The sequence below is a fragment of the Sciurus carolinensis genome, chromosome 6, assembly GCF_902686445.1.
Source record: "Sciurus carolinensis chromosome 6, mSciCar1.2, whole genome shotgun sequence".
NCBI classification, from domain to species: Eukaryota; Metazoa; Chordata; class Mammalia; order Rodentia; family Sciuridae; genus Sciurus; species Sciurus carolinensis.
This window is the reverse complement of record NC_062218.1, coordinates 145,345,529-145,369,040: the sequence shown is the minus strand read 5'-3', so window position 1 is coordinate 145,369,040 and position 23,512 is coordinate 145,345,529. Positions and strand designations below refer to the sequence as shown.

Here is a 23,512-nt window from a genome sequence, read left to right as displayed (position 1 = left end):
TTTTCTGAGGAATTGCCATTCTGCTTTCCATAATGGTTGTACCAGTTTGAAGTCCCACCAGCAATGTATGACTATACCCTTTTCTCCACATCTTTACCAACATTTATTGTTACTGATATTCTTGATAATTGCCATTATGAATGGAATGAGATGAAATCTCAGTGTAGTTTTAATTTGCATTTTTCTAATTGCTAGAGATGTTGAACCCTTTTTCATGTATTCATTGTCCGGTCATATCTCTTCTTCTCCGAAGTGTCCATTCAGTTTGGGCAAAAGTAAATTATAACTGAATAAAACTTAGGGTGTACTTATTTGTATTGTAAAAGATATTTTGGTAAATATGAATGTATCCATTTAAAATGAAAGTAAGTGGTTCTATTAGATATTAATTGCAAAACCTCTAGTTATTGGTCCAGCCATGGAAAAAAATGTTCAGTAACCACCAGCCTTCATACTGTGAACTTCTGTGTGATCCATTTCCAGATACTTCATCAGTGAAGGGCGTGGGAACTGAAATGGAATTGAAAGCAATATGGACTGCTGGTTCTGGCCTTGGGCTCAGTGGGATTACCTGTAGGATTAAATGAAAACCTGTGGCTGAATGTTTGGAATGTGTCTACTGGATACTAAGCATCACCTAATGCTCTCGGACCTTCACAGGGTCCAGGGAGTTCTCAGCACATCCTACACAGAACATGGTGGAATTCCTAATTGGATAGATGGGACTCTCTGACTCAGAGATGGGACCCAGGTAAACAGGACTACCTGGCTTCAAGATAGCCTTCCCAAAACTCCATCTGGAATCACCAGCTACCATAGAGCGTTAATACCTTCCTGTGGGGGTCTGGGCAAAGACTCACTAAAAGGCCAACATTTCCTTGAAGCCTCTTAGATTCAACCTAAAAATGTTATACAAATTTGTTGTTCTTCCACATAAAATATCCCTATTTCATGGAAAAACAATGACTTAATTTATCACTTAAATTATTTGATTTCCACTCTTTGGGCAAAATCCCCTCCAGGAAGATGTGTCAAGTTTATCCTATAGTTGCTATGACCTAATTCAAGAAGAACAAAACTGCAATAAAGCAGAGTAAGAAAACACAGAAGGTGGGGTCTGAAATTCATCTCAGGAGAATAAGTTTAATAGTAAATATGATTTTGGAAAAGTGCTCACCATCTCTGAACCTCAACTTTATTCACCTATAAAATAGTCTTTTTAAATGTATATTTATGTCGTGCTTAGCACAGGTCTGGACTATTATTGAGAAAGCAGGTAGAATAAAAGCTTTCCAACACAGCATGACTGTTGGGAATGGAAAGTTATTTAACTCATTTCTCTCCGGCTGTTGTTCTGACGTTTCATCGCTCATTATGCCAGAGCATAATTGCATTTCAATTGTGGATGACCTTTTAGGATTTATGTTCTTTGTCTCAGTTTGTTGAAGAACTAGGGGAAATGGCTTTCATCCACATAGTAGCTCACAGAGTAGCAAAACAATGGACAGAACAGTCAGCCTGTGTTAACTTAAGGGCCTTTGAGGGGTCAGGGAAGTTGAGTCCTTTCAAGTCCTCCTGTGGCTGAAACTAGAATATCGCATGCTTCACTGTTTTCATGTGCTTGCTAAATTTATTACACTCCAAATGAAAATGGTGAAAGAGATGCTTGTACACACCACCCTTGCTTTTATAATGAGATTTCTGTGAAAGCTGACTCTAGAATGCAGGATGTCTCTCAAAAGATCAGGGCAGCTACACTGAGGGGCGATGATGATATTCATTGAGTACTTTATCTCAGGAATTGAAATACTTGGTGTTTTGATAAGCATGAAGTGGGGTGATTAACACAAAGAGACATGTCCTATCACATTTCTATTTTGTCAGACTGAATCACCTCACAGTGTGGCCTTACCACCTCTAAAGTCTTTGCTCTAATGTATGAAGGATGCAGAGCGGGCAAACATGAATCATGGGATTGACAAAGGCATGTGGCCATGAGAAGGAGGTCATGTCCTCAAAGGACACCTTATAGTGTAAGAACATGATCTTCTTCACTCAGAGGCACAAGGTAAGAAAAATCTTCCCAGAGAAATGTGAGGATGATATATGGTATGCCCTATATTTTTATGTAAGGCAAATTCTTTACACAGTGCAGATATCTCTGCTAACAATAATGTTTATCAAGATTATTTATTATGGGGCATTAAAATAAATCTTTTTTTTCAATTACTTTCTAATGAAATGTACCAATTACCTTTTGAATGGTGACATATGGCTGCAATCTATTCTAGTGGGAATAAATCTTGTTTATACAAGGTTTCACAGACTTACTCCTGAACTGCATTAATTACTGATATAAACAAAGATAGAAGATTATTATCACATTTATCGATAAATCCTCAACCTCACTGCAATAGAGTTCTCTGGGTTAGACAACATTAATCATCAGGTAATTTCCAACAGTTATGGTGCAAATCTGTTATAACAGGGACGTTTTTGCAACCCAGCTGATTCTGGAGTGTGTTTATTAATGTGGATGGATCCTGGGATAATGGGGGAAAAGTCACATGGGTTCTTGTGCACAGTGAAGTGGAAAAACTAATGCTTGTAAGCAACTGTTTACTACCTACTGGCTGAGAGGGGAATAATAATCATAGGAAAATGTCAATCACTATTTCAAATAGCCTGATCTGTGGGCTGTTGATGAAGAACCAAGTTTCCACCAGGGCCAGTTGTGTAGAGTGCTCCCTCTTACAGTGACTTCCCTGAACAGAGCTATTTTAAGCTAAGGAACTGGGAGGGGATGCAGAAGGAAGCCACTATTCCTATGCAGATGTTGAGCAAGGTATTGAGACCATTTCCTTTCGCATCTGTGCTACCATCGGTTTCAAAAAGACTCAGATTGTCATGAAGCCATTCTCCCCTGTTTCTGATTGTCTTCTCTTGTAAGCATAAAAGAAATGCTGGATGTCAGATATAGCCATCTCTCCTTTTCTTCAAGGGATGTGTTCAAAACCCAAAGTAGATGTCTAAAATCACAGACAGTGCAGAACCATATATATATATGGTTCCTGTGGGGGTCTGGGCAAAGACTCACTAAAAGGCCAACATTTCTTTGAAGCCTATATACATATAGATAGATAGATAGTTTTGTCCTATACATACATATGGCTAAGAGATTAACAATAATCATAAAATAGAATAGTTATAGCCATATGCTATAATAAATGTAAGTGCGGTCTTTCTGAAAATACCTGAATTCCTGGTGGGTAATGCAAAATGGTGCAACCATTATGGAAAACAGTATGAGATTCCTCAGAAAACTTGGAATGGAACCACCATTTGACCCAGCTATTCCACTCCTCAGTTTATATTTAAAGGACTTAAAATCAGCATGCTACAGTGATGCAACCACATCAATGTTTATAGCAGCTTAGCTCACAATAGCTAGATTGTGGAACCAACAGATGAATGGATAAAGAAAATGTAGTATATACACACAATGGAATATTACGCAGCTTTAAAGAAGAAAGAAATTATGGTATTTGCTGATAAATGGATGGAATTAGAGAATATCATGCTAAGTGAAATAAGCCAATCCCCAAAAAACCAAAGGCCAAATGTTTTCCCTGATATGTGGATGCTAATTCACAATAAAGGGGGTGGGAGCTAGGGAAGAATAGAGTTACTTTAGAGTAGGTGGAGGGGAAGGGGTATGGGGGTAGGAAAGATAGTAGAGTAAAACAGACATTATTACCTCATATATATGTATGACTGATGTAATCCTACAATATGTATAATCAGGAAAATGAGAACTTACACTCTATTTATGTATGATCTATCAAAATGTATAAATGCATTCTACTGTCATGTACAACTAATTAGAACAAATAAAAAAATAAAAAAGTACCTGACTTCATTGCAATATGTTTTGAACCATGAATACCTACCTGAATCTGAAGATAAAGGGAGCTACTTTATTTAGAATTATGCCTGGCATACTTTGAAGTATTCAAAGATGTTGGTTATTTTGTTGTTTATGGAGCCTAACAATTTAGCATTTATAGGAAAAAAGGGAAAATTTTAACCTGTACTTATCTCCTCAAACTACCTTCTAAACATTGAAAGGTAGCTTCTGTAAAGAGTGGAAGGTGATTTAACAAGGGAAATACCATTCACTGTCTACCTTCCCTGTTTATCACTGGTAGGCAACATGTGCATATCATCTTATTTAATTCATGACTTAATATGTTATTCCCACTTTATATATGGTAAAACAGGAAAAAAAGGATTTACTTTATGAAACACAGGTAAAATAGTAGAGAACACTATTCTGGTGTTCTTTTACCAACTTCTGAATCCTTGTCACATTGAGTCATTTGTCCTATGTATCTTAAAGAATAAACCAAAAAACAGTATCTATTTATCCACATTCTAATATGTTTGTTTTTAACCTAGATTGATCAAATATTGAACGGCCCCTTGACAAAGATTCTGTGCTTTACCAAACTGCATCCAGTTCCTGAATCCCCCCCAGGCCCCTCTGTGGCCCTCCTGGTGAAAGCCAGTTTGAGCAAGAAGTCCTCATCTTCCTTATCTAATCAGGTCCACCATCCCCCAGAGGGTTTCTGTCTTCAGAAGGAACCCTGTTGGCTGGGTTTAATTAGGCTCTCCCTCCGTCCTGATCTCCTCCTAATTTTCCATCCACTGTCACCCACCCTGCTCGCTGGCATCAGCACCTGCTTCCCCATGCTTTATTTGGGGCTCAGCTGTATCTCCCCACTACCTCAAAATCCTATCCTACGGGGTTGGGGTTGTGGCTCAGTGGTAGAGCCCTTGCCTAGCATGTGTGAGGCTCTGGGTTCAATTCTCAGTACCACATATAAATAAATAAAATAAAGGCCCATCAACAACTAAAAAAAATATTAACAACAATGACAAAATTCCGATCTTGGCAGTCTACCCACCCAATAGCAAGTGGGAGTCATGGAGGCCTTTGAACAGGTCCAGAGGGGCCCCTAAAGCTGCAAGACTTGAACAAGTGGAAGGAGAAAAAGAAGGACAAAGGTAAGGCAAAACTTTTAGAAGTGATGGGAACAAGCAGAAAGAACCAAGAGTAGAAGCAGCACTGCTGGACAAGTGGACGCCGGCCCAGGTGGCCTTCGAGAAGATGCAGGAAATCTGGCAAATGGAGAGGATCCTGCAGAAAGCATCCAAAACCCACAAGCCAGGAGTGCAGGACTTTAGCAGGCACCTGGACACACTCACAGAGCACTACAATATCCCCAAACGTAGCTGGACCAAGTAGCATCCTGGCCCTGGCTGTGGAGAGCACCGAGGGAGAGTAGAAGGATTGTGTTCGGTTGCTTTGGCATTTTCTGGAAACACACTTTTACACACACCCAGGCCTCTTATGCTGCGATGGTACTTTTCAACACTGAATTCCCACAGTCTGGAACTTGACTAAAATATGACTGTACTCTTAGTTTTTTTTTTTTTTTTTTTTTTGGTACCACATTGAAGGTAACCCTTTTTAGTTTAAATTGGAAAGTTCTGGATTTATTCAGAGGCTAAACTCAGACTCGCTGTATGAGTGCCACATTATAAAGTTTTTAAGTTGCAGCTGATGCTCTGAGACCAGCCAGCTATCATCGCCTACGTGAGATGGACTCCAGAGGACAAGACACTAGAACGAGCCTGGCCTGCAACCTGCAAACCCCACCAGACCCTGCACAGGCTGCTCTGGCTTGGGACTTCCATCCAGGCACTGGGGAAGCATGTGCAGCCCTGTGGCCTTCAGAATGCCTCCTCGGTCACCTGTTCAGTGATGCCATGCAGCCTGGGTAGCAGAGCAGCCACCGAAGGCAAGGATGGAACTTGAACATATGCCTTGTCCCCTTCTAAGCCAGTGGCCTATTTTCAGTCCCTCTTCCCAACAATCTCTTTCCAGACCCATCTGATGGGTACTGCCATGGCAGACCTTGCTAGCCGATCCCGGCTTTCTCTGTAATGGGATCCAGGCACCGTCTGCCTCACAGCTGTCCTCCCAGAGCTCCGGTGTGTGTACTCAGAGGTGGCTCATCACCCGGAGCCTCTTTGGCATTCCTAGCCTAAGGACTCTCATGGGGGGCAGGCCAGGGCAGAGCCCCAGTACAGAGAGAGGGGTGCAGTGGAGCAGCAGGGCCCAGGTATGAAGGCTGAAGAGCTTGAGTCTTGGAGGGTCTGCGTGTAGCACAGGAGAATCAAATGGCAACATGTCAACTACAGAATAAAGAAAAACCAACTATTAAAAACATCCTGTCTTGATGATCCTAAATAAAGTCTGACTTAATCTTTGATACCATTCTGTAGATGTTTCTTGAGTCTGGTCGATGTATTCGCATCATGCTACGTGCAGAGAATATATATGATTTAAGTCTAATACTATCCCCAATTTTGTACGTGAGGAAACAGACTCAGAGAGGTTAAATAATTTGTACATTCACACAGCTAGGTGTGACAGGTTGACATATTTGGCTCCATGGAAATGTTATGGGCCAGGCTATATGGGCAATGACTAAATAGACCCCATTTTACCCTGAGACTCCATGTTATGTAGGAAATGCTTCTCCCATGGGAACGCCCCACCTCTGTACCCATCAACAGTTGCTCAGCATGACTTGTTTGGCACTACAAAATGATGAAATGGCAGTTCTTGTATAATGAAAAATTGTTCTTTTGATTCCTAGTTTTCCTAAACAATGTACCATGTTAATGGTGATGTAAACAGTGATAGTCTAGATGTTAGTAACTATTCTTTAATTTGTACCTAAGTAAGGTCATTTTGACCCACTTCCCCCTCTGCTAATGATTTCAGATCCCATGATGTCAGTTTGTAATTTTAAATCATAGCAACAGGCACTTATGATTGATGTACTGATTTATGGTATAAAAACCCCTGCAACCCTATGGTGAGGACTGTTCTCCCAATAGTCATTTTTGGGGCATTGTGTGAGTTAGTTAGCCAGCCAGCTTAATAAAGACTCTCAAATTTGGACTTCTCAGTGGTGATCAGTCCGTTCTTAAGTTGCACCCCGTAACACTAGGAAGATGCAAAATTGAGATTCAGAATCAATTACTCTTGCTCTACAGTGTTCATTACACTGCTTCTCCTGGGAAAGAGAAACCTGTACAATGACAACTGAAATATGGCAGAAAACAATTATCCTAAGACAATCAGGATGGGGTGGAGGAGGAACTTAACACAATTTCTCAAGGAGATTGTAATAGATCTGATGAGGAGAGGTGGGCTCTAGGCAGAGTGAGGCTAAAGGCTTGGAGGTGAGAATAAGCCGTTGGGAGCTTGTGCGCCTGGGAGTGTGGGGTCTTTCCTCTGAAGGGCATTAAACAGGTAGTGACTTGGCTGGACCATGTTTAGACCACCTGGCCTCAGGGCACAGAAGATATTACAGGGGCTGACCGACAAGAAGCAGTCATATTTGAAGGTTAAAGCACAGAGAGATGGCATCCAGATATACATCTCGATGTGGCTATTTATTAAGCTTGACCTCACAGAACAAGGAGCAGGAGGAGGGTGGAACTCAGGGGCTGGGTTGCAGACATGTGATATAATACTCCAGGAGAGATGGCCACACGAAAGCAGTACTCTTAGGGTGTGAGGCTCATTACCTTTGAAACTATTGCAATGGGTAAGGCCTCTGAGGAAAATAAGCATATGAATATATCTAAAATCCTTCATGGATTTTCAGAATTTTAAAATTTTAGCCATCTTCAAGATGGGTTACACGACGATAAGTACTTAGACACAAAACACGATCAAATTGTGACAAAAATACAGTGGAGAAGTATAAAATCTTGGGAGAGGACAGGAATTGGAGATATCAAATCTTAATATCCAGTACTAGAAAGTGACAGAAAATACATTTGACAGAAAGCATAAGATTAATAATTAACCAAGGAGAAATATGGACATACAAATTAATAACCATCAAGATAATTAAGAGTTGTTGATTATAAAGCAAAAAGCTCTTTTTTCTTTTTCTTCAAAGATCGGAAGACCATTAATTATGTTGGAAAGCAGACATGTGAGCCAATTTGTCACTCCTGCCTGTGCCTTTGCTTAGGAATTTTGTTCTGCTGAGTCGGCAGCGGGATGTGGGAATGCTCCCTGGACTGAGATGCTTAGACTTGGACCGATAGATTCTTTCTCTGGGGAAAGAAGGCAAGCCTAGCCAATGTCTGTTGACCACTCTGGTCAGGATGGGGTGTCCCTTCTGTTTCCCTGTGACAGAAGCAGGAAACATCACATACAGATGACACCCACTTCCCCTTTATAAGCCCAGCCCATCAGGCCCAGCTACCTATGGGCTATATTCATTCTCCTATTTATTCATAACCAATTTGTCCAGTAGTATGCTGACTTTAATCAGACACCCATGTGACCTGAAAACCATGGGTTAATGAAGTGAGAGTAGGGAGGCTTTGACCCAGCCTTCCTTTCATACATAACACCTTGTGACAGCACTTCAATACACACACACCTTGACCCAGATCGATCCTTCCGAGATGGTCTGAGCCACCATTCCAGGTGACTCCACAGAACTCCGTGCTCATATTGTTCACTGCCACCTCCTGGTTGTATTTCATGTTAGTTGTCCAGACTCAACAAGTCTCTTACAGCACTTCCTATCTCAGTGTGGCATTGCCACCCTCACCACCTAGGATTCACTTCCGATAGGGCACAAGTCGTGCAGGGCACTGGGTAAAAGGCTTGTAAAAATGCACTCTGGCCTGTCAGTGTTAGAGAAGGACACATCTCAGCAAAGCACAAGGAGATTTCAAGCTGGTGTGTGTTTCAGGAGAGAGATGGCTCCAGTCTGTCCAGAACATCCCAGAAGATGTGCTTGAATGATGACTGAAATTCTGTTTAGAGTGAGGCCTGTCAGTTTATAGAAAGACCTAAGGGAGGACTTAACAAATATTTCTCATCCCTAAATAGATCCTTCTGCAACTTCAAGAATCACATATTTACAAACAACAGCATGACTTTAGAAAACCAGTTCACCAGGAGTAACATCCAATTATGATGTATTCCTCTGCAACAGTTCTGTCTTGCCCCAATTTCCAGCAGTTTATAATAGTGGGCCAGCATCCTTCACGAAGGCCATATTCAGTTCTGGAGCAAGGCTAGCTCCTGTCGTGGGTAGTAGGATCTCTCCCACGATAGATAACTGACAGGTGAATGTGGCAGGCCCGGCCAGGAATTCCTAAAGTCCTCATGCTTTCCCTGGCTTCCCAGACCTAAATCACCATGCTAATTGGTGTCCTGTTGTTTCCACATTCATTGCCATTACCCTGGCCCCAGTCACCAGTATCATGCCTCTGAACCGTTGCCATGGTATCTATCTTAACCATGATCCTGTTGGATCCATCTCTTCCTTGCATCAGGAGTGATCTCTTCTAAATATAAATTTGATCATACGGAATGAGTGCTCACCCACCTGGCTTGGAACCCTTCAGTGCATTCTGACTGCTCACAGCTAAATGTGGCAAATCTTAAGCTGGCCCACAAAACCAACCAGGGCCCGGATTGCCTGGACCTCTCACACTTCATGTCTGACCGTGCTCTTCCACTCTGCCCACCCTCCCGTCTTCACCCATGCCAAGTGCCTCCACCATCATTGCGCTGCTCCCCGGCCAGGGCCCTTCTGCTCGTTCCTCTAGAGGCCAGCTCTAACACCACTTCATCAGCAGAGGGTTTCGTCCTCATTTGGACTCACTTAGTTCCTCCTGTTACATGCTGTCAGCATTACAAAGCTTCTCTTCATAGCATTAGTATCTTTCCATTTTACATATAGTCATGGGATTGTCTAATTCATTTCTCCTCCTCACTAAAATATTAGCTGCTCAAAGAAAGAGACTTTTTCTGATTATTATGTTCACTGTTCTATCCCACTGTCAAGATGGTGCTGGAAGCTTTTCAAGTCTACACTATGCATTGAATGAGTCAGTGAGAGAATTGAATGCTCATGGTTGAAACCCTAGCACTGAGCTTAAGGATTGGGACTTGCAAGAAAGACCCAGAGGAACCCAACTGAGACTACAGCTCGGTGGAAGGAAGGATTGTGAGTGATGCCGCCCCCCACCACTGCCCGCCATCTTATTTCTCAGTCCTAGGTAATCATGCTTCTCTCTCCCTTTCATTCTCTGTAGCAGTCTGAGAAGATTTATCATTTAAACATAAAATTTCACCCAACTCCAGCCTTGCCATCAGATTTGATAGTGCTGATACTGAAGAAACTCCTTTTTATTTGTGCTGGGGATTGAACCCAGAGGTGCTTAACTACTAAGCCACATCCCCAGCCATCTTTTATATTTTATTTAGAGACTGGGTCTCACTGAGTTGCTCAGGGCTTCACTAAAAGGAGTTCTTAATCCTCTCAAGGCAAAGGACTTTTTGGAACCTGACTCCAAGTAGAAATAATTTCTTTCTTCAATGTTTAATTTACTAGCTGGCAAAGACTTCGCCAAATGCGGACATGTTTTTTATTCAGAGGGTGACTAGACATTAAGCAGGCAAGACAGAAGGAAGAAGGATGTTCCCCACAAAAAGGGGACAGATGTGTTTGCTCTCCGGGGTTCCAGAGGAAACACTGGAAGTGAAAGGGAGAGATTCGGTTTGTTATAACATAGCGTATTCCACAGGTAGGGTAATTGTCTGGTCCTTTGTATAGTGTGAATGGCTGGTTATCAGGGAAGTTATAAGGAGCTCTGGAGCTGGATGAAGGGTGGGATAAGATGCCCTTCAAGTTTCCTTCTCCGAAATTCTTTATTAGGTGTAAAGTCCATGTTGCGTTTTAAGCTCGGGAATAGGTAGTAAAACACAGTATGATAAGGGGAGCCTGAACAGCCATGGGAGAATTTACTGTGAATGCTGAGCCTGGAGACCAGGATACAGACTAAGCCTGAGCCCAGAGTAGTGGGTGAATAGATTTTATGACACATGTCATCAGGGCTTTGATTATCATTGTGACAAGACAAAAATTATTAATGCGGGGGAGTTCACAGCTTTCCCTCTCTGCCATGTCAGCCCAAAATAAATCTGGGCCTGCAAGCTCAGGTCCTCTTCTCCATCCTCTTCCTTCCCTCACAGAATTTGTCCTTGTGACTATTTTTTTTTTTCTTCCAGAATATTCAGTATTGACAGACCAACTTCAGAGGTTGTGTTTTTCTAATCAAAAGTAGAGTGGTGCATAGGAGAACTGCATACCCAGTGGATGTCAGTGTCCCTGGAGTAGGTTTAGGACTAGGAGGTGTGGACTCATGGCCCCACAGGGTCAACTGGTCGGAGAAGACGAGGGTGCTGATATATGATGCTGCTGACCATGAGACTCCTTGCCCATTTCCTTCTGAGAGATAGGAACAAAGAATGGAATTCCTTCTGAACTACCCTGACCTGTCCAGTGAGATTCCACTCTAGGGATATACTGTAGACACTCTAGGTGTCTAAGGACTACATGGCCATTTAAGAGATAATGAATATTTCTGAGATGGGTCATTTCTGATTTTTAGGAATAAAAACAGTGTGGAAGACACTAGAATCAAGAAGAAAGTGATCACTTTCTTTTCTCTGCAAATGGCCTTGCTTCCTATCTCGCTGGGAAAAGACAACAATCCGTATCCTCCCACCACCCAATCCACCCACACCTGTATTTTCTTTGTCCACAATTCCCTCCCGTCATCATGCATGGACTTCATGCTCCCATCCTCCCTCCTCCCAGAATCCATCATCTTGCTCTTCTCTCCTCTCCTGCATTATTCTCATCAGCAAACAGTCTTGCTGCATTAATCTGTTAGTCACAAACACCCCTCCAACTGCTGCCTCACTTCCCTTTTTGATATCAAAGCTCCTTTAAATATTTTTGCTCTGGCCTGTCCCTCATGTGAAAAAACCTAGTAGTCTAGTGTTGGTCTCATGAGTTAATCTCTCAGCAGTATTCAACTCTCTTCATCCCCATTCCTCCTTGACACTTAAAATGTGTGGTTTCCAGGACATTTTTCTCTCCTGGTTCTTCTTAGATTTGTATAGAGGTTCCTGATCTTGATCCATACTCCCATTCCGAGGGATCCCAACCAGTATCATCACCTGGGTACCATCTCCACACAGACGACTCCTACATCGACATCTTCTGCCCTGAACTCTGGACATGTACGTGTAATTGCCTATTTGATTTCTCCACCTGGATAGCTAACCACACATTCCTCCTGATTTCTGCTCCCTCAGCCCCGTGCCTGTGGCCTCTCCCCTCTGTTGATTGCAACCTCACTTTCCAATTGCTGAGACCACGAGCATGGACGGCATCACCAATTCCTTCCTTCATCTTATACCCACACTCCAGTATGTCAGAGAATCCTCATCTCTGCTTTCAATATAGATTCGGAATCCAAGCACATCTTGAGATATCTGCTGCCGCCACCCTGGTCCTAACCACCATTGTATCTTCCTGAGATTTTGCAAGAGCCTTGGTGTCCTGGCTTTCTTCCCTGGCTCTTTCTGTCTTTTCCCCTCACAGAAGCCACAACTGTATAAAGGTGGTAGGCACATCTGTACCAATGTGATCCTGGGAATGCACACCTCACAAGCAAAAGGTATTTTTGAGGGAATGAGAAAATGAGCCTTTTTTTTGGGAGAATGCCAGAGTTTAGGTCTTGAGAAGAAAAGACCCCTCTGCTGGGCACACTTTGATTCTTGGCAGCCTTGATATCACCATGCATGCTCAAAACCCACAAGTGGCACCACATCTCAGGCAGAGTGAAAACTCCACTCTTCCTATTGTCCAGAATGCTCCATGGCCCCTGGCTGCCTCTCCATGCTCCTCTGTCCACTATCCCAGATGCATAAGTTACCTTGCTGTTCCCTCAGCAAAGCCTGCTCCCACCTGGGGCCTTTGTGCCCGGTTACTGCTGTTTGGAACCCACTTGACCAAGGGCACACTTTGCTCATTTCTGCTTCCATTTGCTTCTTCCCATTAGAAAGGTCTCCCCTGGCCACCCACTTTGAATAGCATTCTCTATTCTGTGTTCACTATTCCACTTTTTATTTCTTCTGGACATTTGCTACTATCTTACACGAGTTTATTAGTTATATTGTCTGTCGTATCTACCTACCACATAATTGATGCTCAGTATTTGGTGAATTAATGTTCAGTGACTATTCATGGATACAGATGAGAATTGGGATGTGTGTGACTGTTGGGACTACCAAAATAGGAGCCCACATTTGGACACAGTGGGGCTAAAGCAAGCTCCATCCAAAGCAAGCCTCTTGGTTTCAAAGTGTTTCTCTCTGGGCAGGAGTCTGGTCCCATAAGATAATAATGAAGCTGAAAAATACCTAGTGACATGGAAGTCTTTCTAGAGCAATGTTCTGTTCATGTGTTTATATTCATGTTTGGGACTGGCTAGTTTGAATCATTTCACTGGGCTGAGGGGCAGGGGCTGTCCCTCTTATTCAGCAACTGGCCTGCAGTGATTAGGGCAGGGAGAGAGGGTCGTGCATGTGAAAGCCTGATAGCAGAGGCAGCTGGGGCATGGGCACTGGATTGGATACGGAAGGGGTACTTGCAGGCCTGGCAATGTTTGTGCTAAGAAATTCGCTCACACTGCAAGGGCAAAGCTTCTCCAGGTCAGCCACACCCTATGATGCAAAGCATCTGGATATAGAAAACGTTCATTCATTGTTCACGCAGATGTGGAAGAACTTATCTAAAGAGGGGAAGTGAGGCCCTGCAAGGAAGACCACACAGGTCGAGCCCCCTATGCAGGAGGGAGCCTGGCAGTGTGGGAGAAGGACAGAGCATGATGTGCTTGGTTGTTCAGTAGTATGTGTGAGGTTGGGTGCAAGTTAAGCACCTTGATGAGCAGCCTAGATTTCATCTCCAAGCAACAAGGTGACATCAAAGGCTGCACAGTGAGACACACTGATTCAAAGACTGCCTGTCTCTGAGGCATCCCATGTTAAGTGACCCATTTCAAACCCGCCCAGCGTTTCTTATGGCTTTAAGCAAACGTTCTCTCAACTGTTTATTTGCTCTCAACCTACTACCCAGGTAAATGCCTTAGATGTCTTCCTTTTTAAAATAGTCAATGTATTAATTTCACACATGAGGAGAGAAATCATATTAAATCCCACTACATAATTAGCCAAACCACAAATACATTTTCAGAAACAAAGATGACTCATGTCATTCCCTAATTAAACCTTGAAAGGTTTAATTAAAAAGCATCATTTGGAGAAAACCAGTTTAGGAACAGTTAGGGCTTAGCTTCCTGCATGTGGCCATACAGAGCTTCCTGTCCCATCTCTGCTAGGGATGGAGGAAACATACATGATATGAAGAGCCCTCCGCAGGGAGTCAGGGTTGTGTGATCTCATGCATCCCAGGTTTTCTCAGAAAATGAAAGCTGGCTAATGTAAAGAGCAGAGTTCAAGGAAACAAGGATTCCATGACTTCTGTGTAGAAGTGGAAATATTTCTGTGCATCTCGAGAACACACTGGGAACATAGCACTACAATAGTAGAACATTTGGGGAATGCTTACTGTTTGTCTGGCCTGGCAAAAGTAGGCACAGCACAGAAAATTCCCCCATCATCCACAGCGGCTGAGGGTAGGGGGTTCCAGCAGGATTTGAAGTCAGGGTCTTCAGAGTACAGTGGAGGAACTCAGGAAATTAAAATAATAAAGCTTTCTTGCAAGTTTTTCTAGTAAATATGATTTCTGCAGTACCCTTTTAAGGACAAACATTACTTTCTAACAAACAAGGTTGTCTGTGTACCACTTAAAATCATGCAAAATTAAACATTTGAATTTTACTTAAAAAAAAAAAAATCCTCCCTTTGGCTATGTATAAGGCCCTGTAGGATTTGGCCCAGGTACTTTTATTTTTTTATTTTTATTTTTTTTAAATGGCTCTCTTTGCTAGGGACACCTTGGCACCATGGTTAACCTCCTGCTTGTCAGACAAGTACTCACTCGAAGCCAGGCACTGTGCTGAGCAGTGATATGCAGATTATCTCAGTTAATCCTCACAAGAGCCTTATAAGGTAGATACTGGTGTTATCTATGCTTTACAGTTGTGGAAATTGAGACCCTGGTAGGTTAAGTAAGTGGCCCAGGAAAACACAGCTAAGAAGAGGTAAAGCTGAAATTCAAACCCACACACTCTTGCTTCATACTCCAAATGCTTAAATGAGACAGTCTAGCATCTCCAGGTTTGACCTCGCCTTGGCATCTTGTAGCCACCCCAAGTTAAGGCATGCTGCATGAAGGGAAGATGATGAAGAGGTGGGAACATGGATTAGTCACTCAGGATGGGAGAAGCCAGCAAGGGCAGCAAGCCAGTTCTGGCTCAGAGGAAACAGCCACAAACCCCAAACATGCCAGTGTGATAGGTACCCCTGTCCATGTGTACCCCACGCAGTCCTCATTGAGTTTGAAGCTTGACTCCAGCAATTAAATCACAATGAGTTTCTATCCACATTAAAGGCTCTGATCTCCTGTTCTTTCTGTTTCCTCTACAGATAGTCAATTTATAATGATCACACTGACTTTATATCTACTCCTACTGTCCCCCATCACTTCTCAATTCATTTTAGAACCAAGACAAGTCCAGTCCCTATGATGATTGACCAGACACACTAGAAAGATTGTAATATGCTTCCTACAGCTTCACGCAAGAGTTGGCTCTGTGCTAAATGTCAAGTTTCTCAGCTCATTGAACCCTTTTCTGAGCCTGTCAACACTGAACGACGAGAAGTACAATCTCCTCTCCTCCAGTCAACAGCACAGATGTTCAGTCCCAAGAACTGATGGATAGTTGTGTGTGTGTAGTTTGCACAGATCCTGACATTAGTGGCCTGGGATTGACTTCAACAAGTGGTTAAAAAAAAAAAATGATTCATTGAAAGAATGCACACTTTTCATCAAGGTCTTGTGTTCTGAAGGACTTAAAAAAAAGATATGTTGAAGAAAGCTCCACTTACATGTTGAATAAAAGTCCCTTGAACTAACATCTCACTGGACTAACACATACAGTTGATTCCCAGTATTCACAACAGTGAAATTCTACAAAGTCTGGGAGAATGCTGGAGTGACAAGTAACCAAGCCACTTACTCCCAAGGCAAATACAGGGTCAGGTTCCCGTAAGCCTCTGCTCCCATTTTTATTGCTTAATCAAGAGACAACATTCTTTTGTGTGTGTCCCTCATATAAGTAGCACTGAGCTCCTGACCAAAAGTTCTATATCCCAAGTCTGAAAAGCTGCTGATCACGTGTATCCTCTCCACGAAGCTCACATGAGCCTCCTGGTGTGTATAGGATCACTAAACTACACTTCAGGACTATGGCCAGGGGTCACTTCAGAAAGAAAAATTATAGGAAATGGATCCCCAAAAGGGGATGCTTTCTTAAAGTATGAGAACTAAATCCAGGTACAGAACATTGCCTTTTCACCCTCACTTGGGAATGTGGCATTGGGTGATACAAATTTCCCACTGCCCTGCTCATGTCCAGGAGTAACTTCATGAACACGGAGTTTTGACAGAGCTACAAATTCACGTATGTGGGATCTGTGAAGAATGAGGTCATCTGTAAATACTGACCATTCTTCCAGTGAGAGATCTCTGTCATACACGCAGTAGTGATTACGTAGCTCAGGCATTTGTTTGGCATAATTGGAACCCGCACCATGATCTTATAGGAATGACACAAAACTTAGCTCTTTGAGCTGGTGCAGGAACTGATTGGATTTGTAAAGGGATTAAGCAGCTTAAAGGAAGGTCAGTGTTTTAGTCGGCTTTTTCACTGCTATAGCCAAAAGACCCGACAAGAACAATTTGGGGAAAAGTTTATTTGGGGGTTCAGGGTTTCAGTGGTCTCAGTCCATAGATGACCAGCTTCATTCCTAGGGGCTTAAGGTGAGGTTGAACAGCATAGAAGAAGAATGTGGTAGAGGGAAGCAGCTCAAGACTCACACTAGGAAGCAGAGAGACTCCACTGACCAGATATAAAATACATACCCCCAAAGGCAGGCTCCGGATGACCCACCTCCTCCAGCCACACCCCACCTGCCTTCAGTGACCACTCAGTTCATCCCTGGGATTCATTCACGGATTGGGTTAAGGCTCTCATAACACAATCATTTCATTTCTAAACCTCCTTGCATTGTCCCACATGAGGTGGTGGGGGACACCTCACATACAAACCATAATGACCAGTGCACAATAAAAATCCTCACATTTAGTTGAGAACGTGCTACAAGTTGGTTCAGACATCCAAGTGGTAGTGGGCACTGCTGGCAGGCTGTCCTCACAAGGGTGCCCCAGTCACCCCTGGTCCTAGCAGTGGGCCTCTCGCTGCTGAGCCTGTTTCTGTGTGAATACCGTCAGTGTGTGCGGAGCGCCGGCCACAGGGAAGCCCTGTCTAGGTGAGGGGAAGAGAGGGTCACGAGCTCCCGTGAAGCCTGCCTTCTGTGTGGAAGACAGCAAACACGCACACAGGACCGTTGCTCATTGTGAGGGAAGTGAAGAGGTGACAGAGGACAATGGGTGGAAGACTGGGCTGTGCTGGAAAAGGGATAGCGGTAGGCTTTTCATAGGAGTAGCCCGGGGAGGGGCTTGGGGTCAAGATCACAGGCTGTGGCAGGGAGGAGAACCAGGGCGCTGTGCTCAGCAGGAAGCTGTGCGCTGGTTCTCCCAGCGTGGACTGGGAAGGGGACAGATGGTGTGGAACCCAGACCTTGGCCCAGGGTCTCCTGATGCGGATCCTCGGATTCTTGAGAAACTTGGCAAGTTTATATTTCTCTTTCATCTTAATCCAAGTTCTCTTGAGTTTCTAATATTTGCAACCAAAATGACTTCTATGCAAGAGGAAAGTTGGTTGGTATAATTAAGTAGGAACATTATCTTGGTTGAGAAAGTAAACTTGAATTTGATAAATATGAATTGATAAAATGAATATCTTATCTAACTGCTGTGATACTTTCCCATACCAACAGCTCACCTTAAGTAATTTTTAACCATCTGCTAAGCCATTAGCATGCCTTCACAATCCTACAACAACTGGTCAGAGTGTTAGACTGTTGCACCTCTGCAGAGATATGTATTTATGATGTATTATGCTTCTGGGAGTTTCAGGAGCTCATCAAAATATAAAACCTGATTTAAAAAAAAAATGCATATACTGGATTAAAGCACCCAGGGATCTCTCATAAAGCAAAGCCAGGTCAGGGCCTGGGGACAACCTTTCCCTGAAGTCACAGCAAGAGGTAAAATACAGCAATTACCACTCCTAACCGAGAGTCATCCTCCGGCAAAATACAATGGATTAAAAAGTACTTCTGTTGATGCTGATGGCTGCCAGCGTTGCTTGCGTCAGAAAGTTATTTTTTCTTCCAACTCCATTTTCCTTGTTATCTTGCCTGCTCCGTAAGGGAGAGATTGCAAGATACATTTGCTAGAACGAAATGTTAACTTGGCAAGAAGCTAGTGATATGGGCTTGGTGCTGGCAGAGGATGTATAGTGTTTATTAAAGTAGGAAGTCCTAGGACACTAGTTCTACAGGGAAAACACTGCAAAACACCCCAGAAGATTGCTCTGGGTTTGAAAGTGGGCATATTTTCCAATGGACCAGGTGTAACATAATGATATTGCTCCAGGTCAAAAAAGTATTTGTTTTCTTTGACACATTTTGTCCTGTTTCTCTGATGATGTTGGCATTGGCAGTCAATCTTGCATCAAGTGTTTACTGAGCATCTACTCTCCATTGAGTTTTGGTCTATGTAGAAATATGAACATTTTATTATTCAGCCATAAAGAATAATAATAATATGGCATTTGCAGATAAATGGATGGAATTGGAGACTATCATGCGAAGTGAAATAAATAAGCCAGTCCCCAAAAAACAAAGAATGAATGTTTTCCCTGTCAAGTGGATGATGATATACAATGGGGTTGGGGTGGTGAAAGAAGAATGGAGGGACTTTAGATTATGTAGAGGGAAATAAGAGGGAGGAGGGGGTGGGGGTATGAAAGATGGAATGAGACAGACATCATTATCCTATGTACATGTATGATTACACGAATGGCATGAATCTACATTGTGCACAACCATAAAAACGAAATGATGTACTCCATTTGTGTACAATGAATCAAAATGCAGTCTGTAAAAATTTAAAATTTTTTTTAAAAAAATTAACTTTTGCTTTTTTTTGTCTGTCATTACTCTTGTGGCCATTAGGGGCGCTGGAGAGAGGAGTCTATGTTCCAGGCATTTCCCATTCACAAGTCATGTCCATCAGTTGTGGACAAGACTGTTAAGAAACTGGACTGCAGAATGTGAGAAAGCTCCCAAGATCTCCAGCTGCAATGCTATATGAAGACTTGAAACCTGCCAAACCTGGACTCTTTCTCAGTGCTTCTCAAACTCTTCTATCACTGATCTCTGCTGGCTAGGGAAACTGGGAAGTTGGTGGGGAGAAATGGATTGTGCTTCTCAGGCTGATTCCCTGGACAGCTCCCCAGAGGAAGGGGGAAGTTTCAGCTGTTCCCGTCTAAACCCTTATTCAGATCATCAGAAATGAATTCCTGCTCTCGCCAAGGTGTGGTTCTTTCCTGGCAGTGTCACTAGTGAACACAAGAGAGGAGAAAAAAATAAACATGCAAGAACATAATACAATGTTTATCTAAGTTGTGGCTCAGGGGAGGAAAACCCAGTTCCTCAGACACCCTCGCACATCCAGGATCATTTTAGTCCTTTTATATTTCTCTGAATTCTTCCTCACACCACAGCGCCCTCAGACTTTGTCTACAGGACAAAATCCCTTTCCCCTGCTTTGTTGGATGTTTTATCCTCCAAAGTACAGCTGGCCAGGCCTCTAGGCACTTTGTAAATGCTAAAAACTTTATTTGTATATAGTTCTGTCCTCTACAACACTCTGTGGACACGAGGTAAACAAGGACTGAGAACAGGAGCAACTCAACCTTAATCAGGTCCTCTGGTCCTTTCAAACTCCCAGGTGTATTTTTGTTGAGTTTTTAATTCCATCTCTTCCTGTGTTTTGTTTTTTGTTTTTTGTTTTTCTTTTTTTGCCATCAGATGGTCTTTGTGGCCCCTGCATATTGTCTTTGAAATGGATCAGAATATGCCATCCCCAAATATGCCACTTTGGCATGAGGATTATTTTGACTGAAGGTGACAGAAAGGAAGATGCTTTCTTTTCTCTCCCTATTTAAAAGTAGAGCATACATTTCCCCTTGTGGAGGGCTTCCCCACCTCCCTCTCTCAGAAAGATCCTAGACTTTGATCAGCTTAGAGATGGCACCAAGAAGAATAACAAACCTTACTAAAATAACCCTAACCTTCATTAGTTTCCCTCAGATATTTCCTTCCCTAGAAGCCAAACCCCTTTTCCCTGGTTTTGTTATTTCTCTACCAATTTATTATTCTTTTGAAAAAAAAAAGTGGTCCATAAACCTCCAGATCTCACTGTTTGTTTGGGGGTTTCCATTCATTTCCATGAGGTCCCTTCATCTGTACATGAAATAAACTTATTTCTTCTGTTGCTCTGTCTTTAGTCAGTTTAATTTGCAGAATACCAGGATGTAATTGACAGGAAAGAAGAAAGTTCCTCTGTGACATCCTGAATTTAGGGGCATCCCGGAGTCTATACTTACTAACACATTATGATGCATTTCTCTTCTTCAAAATAATGAACTTTCCCATTTGCTCAATTCTGCCTACTTAAAAATAAGCAATGTGTGTATTTAAAGATGAGTGCTTTATCTTACAAATTCATATCAATTAGGCATTCATTCCTGAGGACATCTAATGCACATCTGTTAGTGTGTGTATCCTGCCAATGAAATCTTAGGTCGGACTGATGTTCCAGAAGATGCATCCTGTTTACACTTTGAAACATTTTGCCATCTGCTTCATCAGTTGAAGGTAGGGTAGGGGGACACCATTTATGCCATGCTGGTTTTCACCCTAAGGAAAACCCAAATTCAAACCAACAAAACTGGACTCTAAGAATTCCTTATAAATCACCTATCTGGTATCAAAAGGTTAGGTTAGGGTCTGAGCAATGAATTTTCAATGAATTCTGAAAGATCAGATAAAAAGTCCAAGTAAGAAATGACCAGACTGTATCAAGGATCTCTGGAGGAAGGAAGAAATGGGTATGTCAGAAGGGAAAAGGGAAGTTTAGACAGTGAGGCATGTCTGAAAATGGGCCCCAGGTCCCATTTCAATCTCCTCAGCCAAGTCCCAGTGCTGGGCGGTGCTGACCCTTGGCACTTCTGGGGAGGACTGGGGAGTCTGAGAAGAGAGGGAACGTGCATCCCCAAACCTCCTTCCTGAGAAAAGCTAGCAAAGTGCCCACATTCCATGAAGGAAGAGCTTCCTGTGGGGCTCACCAAACAGAGGGCTCTCAGTGTGCCTCTGGGCACGGCACGGGGGGAAGCATAGTGTTTCCTGGTGGGAAAGGCAGAGTGAGCACCTTACCAGCATCAGGGCAATGTGGGAAGATCCTGCCACCACCAACCACTGAAGATCAGGAGAAAGAGAGGAGAAGGACACGAGCTCGACTTTCACTGGCCATCATAACTGAGATAGAATCAGGGACACAAGAGAACTGTGGTATCCTGAATTAACTGATAATAAACTGATTCTATCTAGAAGGAGAGGGATTTGACCTCATTTTTTTTTTTAAAGTTCATCATTTGGTACTATCTTTGTAGGTTAGCAGTTATATAGAACCTGCCATCCCTGTAATTTATTTTATACCCAGTCAGTACACTGATCTACTGCATCATTGAGAGACAACAGAGACAGCAAGGGCTGAAATATATTTTTCAAGTAATTATAGGTTAGAATTTCTTACCAAATTGAACATGATTGCACCAGGTTGATTAAAGTATTTTAGTATACATATTTGAGCTCCCCAAGAATAAAAACAAGGTACTACAACACAGTATTGATGGGAAGGTCCAAACCATATCACACTACTAAAGACGGGTCAAGACACAGAGCCAGATAGTAAAGTCCTTTGAAGTAAACTGGTGAGGGACTATTCCACACCTGTGACCACAGAGTCATGATGTCTAGGCAGAATGAATGCAAGCTGATCACACACAGCTCATTGTCAGTCCTGAAAATACCAAGTTCATCTGGATTAAGACAGAGTGCATCTCTCTGACCTTCAAGTTAAAGGGCTAAGAAGGCTTTTGTAGATCAAAAGGATAATCCTATTTTGAGATGATATAAAATCCTTTTAAATGTTTAGGCCAAAGTATGCTGCAATTCCAAGGACCCAGAATTTTAGAGACTTACAACAATAACCTGCTGATACTAGAGCAGGGGTGGGGGAGAGAGAAAATGCAGAACCAAGCAGTGGCTTTTTACGTTTCTGCTGGGAAGCGGGGTGTCACTCCTGCCCACATTTAATTGATCAAAGAAAATCACAGATTCCTCACAGGACAAGGGCAATGAAATGCTCCCGCAGGGACAGGTAGCAAATATACTTTTGCAATAATAAAAGTTACCATAGACCTTCTTTTTTATTTTTATTTTTTTGCTTCTTGAGCAAGCATTTATTGATTGTCTACTTGATTTCTGTAAAACGCTTGGCTGCGCCCTCAATAATATTAGGCTCCAAGGATGTAATACTGCACCAGTTAACTATCCAAACTTTATAATGCAAAGAGGTGACTATTATAGGAAAATGTTTCATTTTTTGGTAGCTTTTACCCTCAGCAAATGCTTTAAAAAAAAAAAAAAAGGCAAATACTTTTCAAGCAAATAGTACTTTTCAACTCCTGCCTCAAGGTTAGTGTTAGAGGTAGAGTATATTTAGGTAATGGAAGTTATCTCCATCCTTAGAATAATCATTAACAATCAGGGAACAATAAATCAAAACCTCACTGAGATTCTATCTCACCTCAGTTAGAATGGCAGCTATCAAGTCTATAAATAATAATAAATGCTAGCCGGGTGCAGAGGCACATGCCTGTAATCCCAGTGGCTTGGGAGGCTGACACAGGAGGATCTTGAGTTAAAGCCTGTCTCAGCTAAAAGTGAGGGGCTAAGTAACTCAGTGAGCCCCTGTCTCTAAATAAAACATACAAGAAAAGGGCTGGGGATATGGGTCAGTGGTTGAGAGGCCCTGAGTTCAATCCCCAGTACCCCCCTTCCCAAAAATAATAATGATAATAAATGCTATTAAGGATGTGGGGAGAGAAAACAGTTACACATTACCGATGGGACTTCAAATTAGTACTAACACTATGGAAATCAATGTGGAGATTCCTCAAAAGACTAAGAATATCCAGCTATTCCACTCCTCGGTATTTATTCCAAAGAACTAAAATCAGCATAATGTAAGATGTGCGCATTCCAATGTTTATAGCAACACAATTCACAGAAGTCAAGTCATGGAAACAGCCCAGTTGACCA

General features: G+C 42.5%; 1 protein-coding gene and 1 pseudogene across 7 annotated transcripts in view; one reads left to right on the top strand and one right to left on the bottom strand.

Annotated features, from left to right (window-relative positions):
* Positions 1 to 23,512, bottom strand: part of Sgcd (sarcoglycan delta) — a 592,128-nt gene that overhangs the window by 31,854 nt on the left and 536,762 nt on the right. The window lies entirely within an intron of this gene.
* On the top strand, positions 4,987 to 5,308 carry LOC124987168 (protein FAM32A-like; annotated as a pseudogene).